A 7,978-nucleotide genomic window follows, 5' to 3' on the forward strand; every position below is an offset into this window, starting at 1 on the left:
AAAAATCATCACCAGAGTTATCGGAGCAAATCCATTCAAAAAAATAACAAAGATGAGATAGCAGATGGAGAGCAGAGACGAGAGAGCAAACCCATTCAAAAAACATCATCACCGGAGCAAACTCATTCAAAAAAATGAGAGAGACGAGAGAGAAGATGGAGAGCAGAGACGAGAGAGAGAGAAGAGCACATAAAAAATGAGAGAGATGAGAGATAGAGGAGAGAGAGTAGAGATAAAATATTTTATTTTTGATACTATTGCAAAAAAATTTGCAAAAGTGTTGTTTACCATTCTCTAATGCATATGGTTTTGGAGTTAAAAATGCTAAATTTCCTTTAATAAATGTCAAATATTTAGCACATTTGTCATACCAAACACCAAAAACCCTCTTTATCAGATGTTCCAAATGTCATAATATTTTCAACATATGAACAGTGCTGTTGCATATTTGCCATTGTACGAACGAAAATGGTATAACTGATTAATATATTTTATTCTCTTTTCTCTCTCCTCTCTCTTCAATTTATTGTTTTCTGCTCTCTCTCACTGATTCCCTCTCTCTTATAAATTGTTGATCTTGATCCGTTATTGCCGATCGTCATCGTCGATCTCTCACCGGTTGCATTTTGCATCGTCATCGCCAATCACTCCTGGCATCATCATCATCATCGCCGATTGGAATCGACGTGGGCATCGACGTTGAGGTGAGATCAGAGTGTTCATCATAATCGTAGGCATCAACGTTGAGATCTTGATTGTGGGCATTGACGTTGAGGTGAGGTGAGATCTTGATCGTGGGTTGCCAGTGCTAATGGGTTTGAGTTGATCAGAGTGTTTTCTGGGTTTGAGTTGATCGGAGTACTAGTGGGCATCGACGTTGAGTTGATCAAGATCTTGATTGTGGGTTGAGGTGAGGTGAGATCTTTAACTCTTCACACCTCACAAATTCTTATAAAGCAAGAGCACTCTTATCAAGTCTCTCAAATGTGTCAAATGCCAAATATTTGGCACATTTGACACACCAAACACAAAAACAGACCCTCATTAGATATGCTAAATGTGCTAAAATTATAGAAAATGCTACAGTACGCTATCATTTTTGAGAGCGTACGGATGAAAATGTCATTTCCGTTTATTGTTTTTTTATTCATCTTTCTCTCTCCTCTCTCATCACTTTTTCTCTTATCTCTCCGTCACTCTTTATCTCTTCCCTCTCAATCCTCCTTGCTCAAGATCTCTCTTATCTTTGCTCAAGATCTCTCGCCACCTCACCTCACCGTCAACCTCCATAGCCCTCACCGCCGACCTCCATAGCCCTTGCCGCCGACCTTTAGATCTCTTAATTGGGTCGTGGGTGTGATATTTGGGATGGGTTTCGATGTGTGGGTTTTGGGTCATTGATTGATCGGTTGGGTTGGGATTTTGGGCCGGTGATGGTGTCGTGGTTGTGGCTGTTGTTGGTTGAGTTTTGGGCCGGCAATGTTTATGGCTGTAGTGGGCGGTTGTGTTTATGGCTGTAGTAGGTTTCGATGTGTGGGTTTTGGGTCATTGATTGATTGGTTTGGTTGGGATTTTGGGTCGGTGGTTGGTTGAGTTTTGGGCCGGCGATGTTTGTGGCTGTAGTGGGCAGCGGTGTTTGTGGCTGTAGTGGGTTTTGATGTGTGGGTTTTGGGTCACTGATTGATTAGTTGGCTTGGGGTTTTGGGCCAGTGGTGGTGTCGTGGTTGTGGCGGTGGTTGGTTGAGTTTTGGGCCGGCGATGTTTGTGGCTGTAGTGGTTCGGCAGTGTTTGTTGAAGATTTTGAGTTTTTTTCTTTTTCTTTTTCTTTTTTGTTGAGGTTTTTTGATTTGGAATTTGTTGGAAATCCAGTGATTGTGATTTGAGCCGGAATTTGTTGTAGTTTGTGGAGGTTGATTTGCCGTTGGTGGTGATTTGTCATTGTCGTTGGTGGTTTGTGGAGGTTGATTGTGATTGTAGTTTAATGTGTTGGAATTTGTTTAATATTATTTAATATATTAGATATATTATTTTAATGTATAAAATTGAAAAATAAAAAATATAATAAATAATGAATTATAAAATAATATGCTAAAATGATAAAGTAAATTTTTAATACGTAAAAATGATATTTTTTATAAGAAAATCAGTGTAAATGCTCTAATACTCCTACTTAGAAAATTGAATTTTAACCTTCCACACTTCATAAATGTCTATAAAGTAATCATCACATATATAAAATAATCGGTAATTATTATTCAAATAAAATTTTGAAGTCACGTCACTCAAAATCAAAATCAGAGATGTCAAAGCGTTTTTTAAATAAATTCTAACATCACAAAAGTACTACAAATAGAAAAGCAAAGGTCATGAACAAAAGATAAAGAGCAAAACGTTAAAAAAATTGTACATTTTTTTATATTAGGCTACTGTGCTTTAGATCGTGGGTCTGTACATTTTAGATTCTAGCATAAAGATTGCCCAAACAAAGTCACTAAAATTGAGATTCCATCGGTAAAGAACGTTTTTCAGTACCATGCCTTTTCTGATGATTGATTGCTGTCACTTTGCTTCCTTCTTAAGTTTTGTACAGCTTTAACCCTTTGTTTAATTGCAAACGAGAGAAGAGAAGAGAAAAGAAAAGAAATAAGTAAAGGAAATGAAATGAGAGAGAATAGGACAATTCTCTCCTGTATGTTTCGAAATAAAGAGGGAAAGCGAAAAGAAATATGTAATTTTACTTTTATACCCACATGAATATAAAAGATGGATGAAAATTATGGGCAAAAATGTAAAATTGGTTCAAAAGAAATGAAGTATGTGGGGTCTACTTTTTTTTTTTTTTTTTTTTTAAGATAGTTTTAACCTATGACTGTCGTCCGCTCCTGATAATAATTCTTTATCATCAAATTAATACACTAATCAGTTATTGACGTAGACGGGAATTGAATCATGTATCTCGTATATAACTATCAGAAATTTTATTATTTGTTTCTCTCCAAATCCACCCCAAATCCACCCGAATTGGGCGAATTGCAAAATGTGGGCTCCTCCTTTCTCTTCTCTCTTTTTCAAGTGTAAATTCTTAAGTAAATTGACCATGAACCCTTTGAGAACACAAATTTAGAGCAAAATGAGTAACTACCTTGATTTTAAAACTACGAACCAAAATACCCCTCTTTCCAAACTATTTAGCAAAATGTCTCTATTTTGGAACTCAATTTTGAGAATATTGAGTTTTACAGAACTTGATATCCTCAAAATCGAGTTCTATGTATATTTTTAAGTATAACTCGACATTAACAATGTCAAGTTCCACTTAAATTTCCAAAAAAATTTAAGTGACAAAATATGCATAGCTAATGTTGAGTTCCACCTGTAACTCGATTTTGTTAAAATCGAGTTTAAAAAACAAGGACATTTTGCTAAATAGTTTGGAAAAATTGGTATTTTGCTACATAGTTTTAAAATTAAGGGTATTTACCCATTTTGCCCCACAAATTTGATCATAATAAGCTATGAAGATGTAAAGCTGTAAAAATTTTTTTTCTCTTTTTTGCAAAGGATTTGAATCCTAGTTTTCATAATAAAAGAAACAGGTTATGTCACATAATTATATGACTCATGATATTAAGTTACAACCGGTGGTTGAACCATGCTTTACACTGATTTTTTATTAATATTTGTAAATGTGTAAATATTAGTCTTTAGACAATTATAGTGTTTTCTCTTTACATGTATTTCATAAGAAATATGGTATTATCAAAAGTTGAATTTCTTTGCTTAATAGAAGTTTACATTTGAACCAAATTATATCATGACTAAGTTGACATTCTCCTTCTTTAGCAAGTCCACCTTCAATTAAATGTTTTTTTTTTTTTTTTCCATTGTTATTGAAAGCTCACTAGTATAATTACTAAAGCTAATTAAAACCCCCAAATTTTAATTACGGCTAGATTAATTTTAAGCTAAACACAATTAAAGCGGAATTACATAATTAACCAATTAATTAACCGAAGCATTCAACAATTGCATGGATGAACATAGATGTTCAATTCTATAATGTAAAGGGTAGTAGGGAAAAGAATATCAAACCAAAGATAACACACAATGTATTATCGAAGAGAAAAACTGAAGAACTTAGTGTAAAAACATCTCCACGACCCTCCAAGACGAAATGATCCACTAGTAAATAAGTTGAAGTACAAGGACAATCCAAGAGACTTCCAAACCTAATTTACCCAAAGTACCCTTTAAGCTCCAGCTATCTTGGAGTCTTGTCTTTAATAGCTTTTCTGATCCCACAATACCGCCCGATTACACCACCAAGCATTACCGACCAAATTTGGCTAAGCTCCAAAACTCCCTAAACACTCAGAAGTGTGTGGGTTGTCTTTGAGTAAAATCTCCTCTCAATGTATGATAATAGGAGAGGGAATGAGAAAAGACTACAAAGGATTTATCTCTTAAGCATTAGTAAATTAATGGTTTTTAATTTTAGAAACAAGACAATATTTTATAACATCCCAAAATGGAATAAAAAGACAAACAAATTAGCACGGAAGGAGTATATATTTGTAACGCTAAGGTAAATCATGCACTTAGAATGATGGACATTTGTGGTTAATTTGTAATCCCTCCTTAACCATAGATGCTCTTGACCTTGGAATGTGCATATGTGTTCAAGACTTATGTGGTAGGCACATATCCATGTTGGTGCATGGTGGACCAATGTGTGTGATTGCCCCCATTTGTATCAGCTAGTGACATGTGGTATAGCTATATGTACGATATGCACTCACGTGTATGGTATTTTGGTGCATTTCAATGTGCCATAGACCATACATAATGGTGCATGCGAGTACACACTGACGTGAAACTCTGCTGGCACCATGATGCACCTAATGCAAAACTCTACCAAATTTTCACTATGAAAATGAGGCAATAATTTGCTATATTTTTGCTACAAAAGCTTGGTGAGGATCATTTTGTGTGCCACGACGCACCTAGTCTGAAATGCTATCGAATTTCTGTCATGCAAATCGGGCAAAATGTTGTTGAATTTTCATCATGGAAATCTAGTATGAATTCTAAACGTGCTAGCAAAAAATTAATGAAGGTCACATGCCTTTTCAAATCAATCTTCAAAGCCAAAAATATTTAAGCCTCAAAAGCTACAGCTAGTAGCTTGATTTTATATGCCGATAACCAAAAACTTAAGAATTTATCAAAACAAATGACTATTTAGTGACAGATGTCATGGGGTGTCTAACCAAGGTTGTCAAAATAGGAATCCTACGTAGGATCGTTGAAGGTAGGTGGGATCATAGAACGTAGGATCGGGTTGTAAATCGTAAGGTTCTACACATTTTCAAATTTAAAACAAAAAACACATTGATAATGATTTTGTATGTTGAATAATCACATAAATTATAAATTCATTCATAAAAAAACTTACATTTGCATCATATGATGTAATTTGCATGTCATATATCGCTATGTTTATACTAACGAAACAAATATATTTAAATTTTGACCCAATGCATCCAAAAAGTTCAATAAATGTTTAATTAACAACCAATACCAAAATATTTATCAAAACATACGGAAAATATTTTCGAAGTTCTAAGTTCCAAGTTTGAAATCCAAAATAAGTTAGTGAATGGAAACTAACTAATTACAATATGAAATCCAAAAGCAAGATGAATATTAAGGTGAAGTGAACATTTAATTATTCTCATTCTAAGGTTCTTATAACCATCGTCCTAAATTCCTAATCATTATCATCCATTTCATCATTTATGTAGAAATTATATATTTGTATATTAGAGTTGCAAAAGACATCAACAATTTCACACTCAACTATTCAAGTTATACCACTCAGCAACAATTAAAGAGCATGCTCAAAAAAATCAATCAATTAATATACAAATACAAGCATAACTAATAAAATTATATATAAAAAAATATTTTAGTAATACTAGAACACAAATTAGTATATTGATCAAACAAATTTAATAACATTATAGCTTAAAAGGCACTAAAACCAACATCAAATTCTTCATTTAGAAATGATGAAGCATTCCTTCATTTTGATTACAAGTGAACTAGAAATTAGAAAATATTTACTTAGGTTAACATAATTTTATAAAATAAAAAGCCATACCATTACAACATGAAAAAATGAAAACCCTTAAAGCTTCATCAAAACAAAAAAATTATCCCATAAAAAAAAAAAAAAAAAAACAAAAAACAAAAATTTATGTTTTTGGTAGGATCGGTAAGATCCCATACAATCCTACATGATTCTACAGATGATTCTACAATTTTTAAGATTCTAGTACGATTTTAAACGTTTTGGTGAGGTGAGATTGTAAAATCGTGCGATCCTATGATCTAGATCGCAATTTTGACAACCATGTGTCTAACACATTCCTCAAGCATAACCAAACTTTCAAATCCATGAATCAAAATTTTTTTTTATCTTTCTTTTAGATTAGGAAAAACGATTTTTTCTTAATCTAGGTTTAGTAATAAAATCAAACTAGTCGCCAACCCGTGCTATGCACGGGAACCTACCTATTTATGTGATAAACTAAAATGATTTTATAAAATTTTAAATTGATTAAGAAACTACATTATTGCATGAATTGCTCTTGTATAACTTCAATTTGTGTTACAATTTGATAAAGAAGTCATTGTTTGAACGTGCAATGACTTACGAAAAATATTAAAGAATAGTTCATGACTATAAACCTATAACTATTGAAAAGAATCAAAAGATTAAGAGCTTAAAAATTATAAAAATATATATGTGTGGGTGACTACACAACAGAGAAATGTAAGAGAAAAATTTGTTACACTCAAAATAATAATTCATGGTTATAATCATTGAAATTTTCCAGATAGTTTTAGATATTACAAAAATATAACTCAAAAAGTCAGATGTTAAAACTTCCAAAAGGCCAAAAAATATTAAGGAATCATAAGATTTACATCCTATAAATTATTGAAACAAAACTATATATATATATATGTGTGTGATTTTATAATAGAGAAATATAAAAGAAAAATTGATTACCTTCAAAAGAATAATACATGGTATAGTTGTTGAAACCTGCTAAACATGTTCAAATATTGCAAAAACTAACACAAAATATATGACTATTCAAAAGAGAAAAATAAGAAGAAGAAAAAAGTACATGAACCTATAAAGTAATAAGTTTTAAATTTTAATGGGTCTAAACTTTAAACAATGAAAAAAAATCACATGTTAGGTTGTGTTCCTAGCAACCTTGAAAGTAAAAGTAAAGGGGAAAAAAAACCATGAAATACCATCAACCAATAAGTTTTAATGGGTTTAAACTACAAACAATGAACAAAAATAATCATAAACAATCATAGGTGCAGGGTTTGGTTACCAAGATCAGATGGTTGTAAAACACAACCTTTCAACATTGATTTAGGGTTATGCAGAAGGCAACATAAATGACAGAAAATTGTTTTTACGTTGTCTGCTATGCCAACCATCTAAATATATTAATTCCAAAAAAAAATAAATAAAATAATTCCTAGAATTATATGAGATAATTAAGAAGAACATCAAGCCCTTGCGTGGATGTTATTTGTGGACGGCTGTCCATCACTGCAATTTATAGACTTTGTTGTTAATAAGACAATCGAGTTCAAAACTAAAAGCGATTAGGTGGCCTTTGTACTGCAGGATTTGTTCTCGTTGAAGAATCAACTTGCTTCCTACAATGGCTTCAATTTGATATGTGTGTTTTCTTTGTGAAAATTTGAGTGAGTATGAAGGGTTTCGACCTTGGCATAAGTTTATATTTGTGAAAATTTTTGTTATAGAATTTTAGTTGAAATAGAATTTTCAAGCTTTTAAAACATATATGTAATAGAGTTTTATTTAAACTAAACTATTGTAATACTTGATAAGATATAAAACCAAAAATAAAAAGAATCTAAA

Source organism: Quercus lobata, chromosome 2 (genome assembly GCF_001633185.2).
Source record: "Quercus lobata isolate SW786 chromosome 2, ValleyOak3.0 Primary Assembly, whole genome shotgun sequence".
Taxonomy (NCBI): Eukaryota; Viridiplantae; Streptophyta; class Magnoliopsida; order Fagales; family Fagaceae; genus Quercus; species Quercus lobata.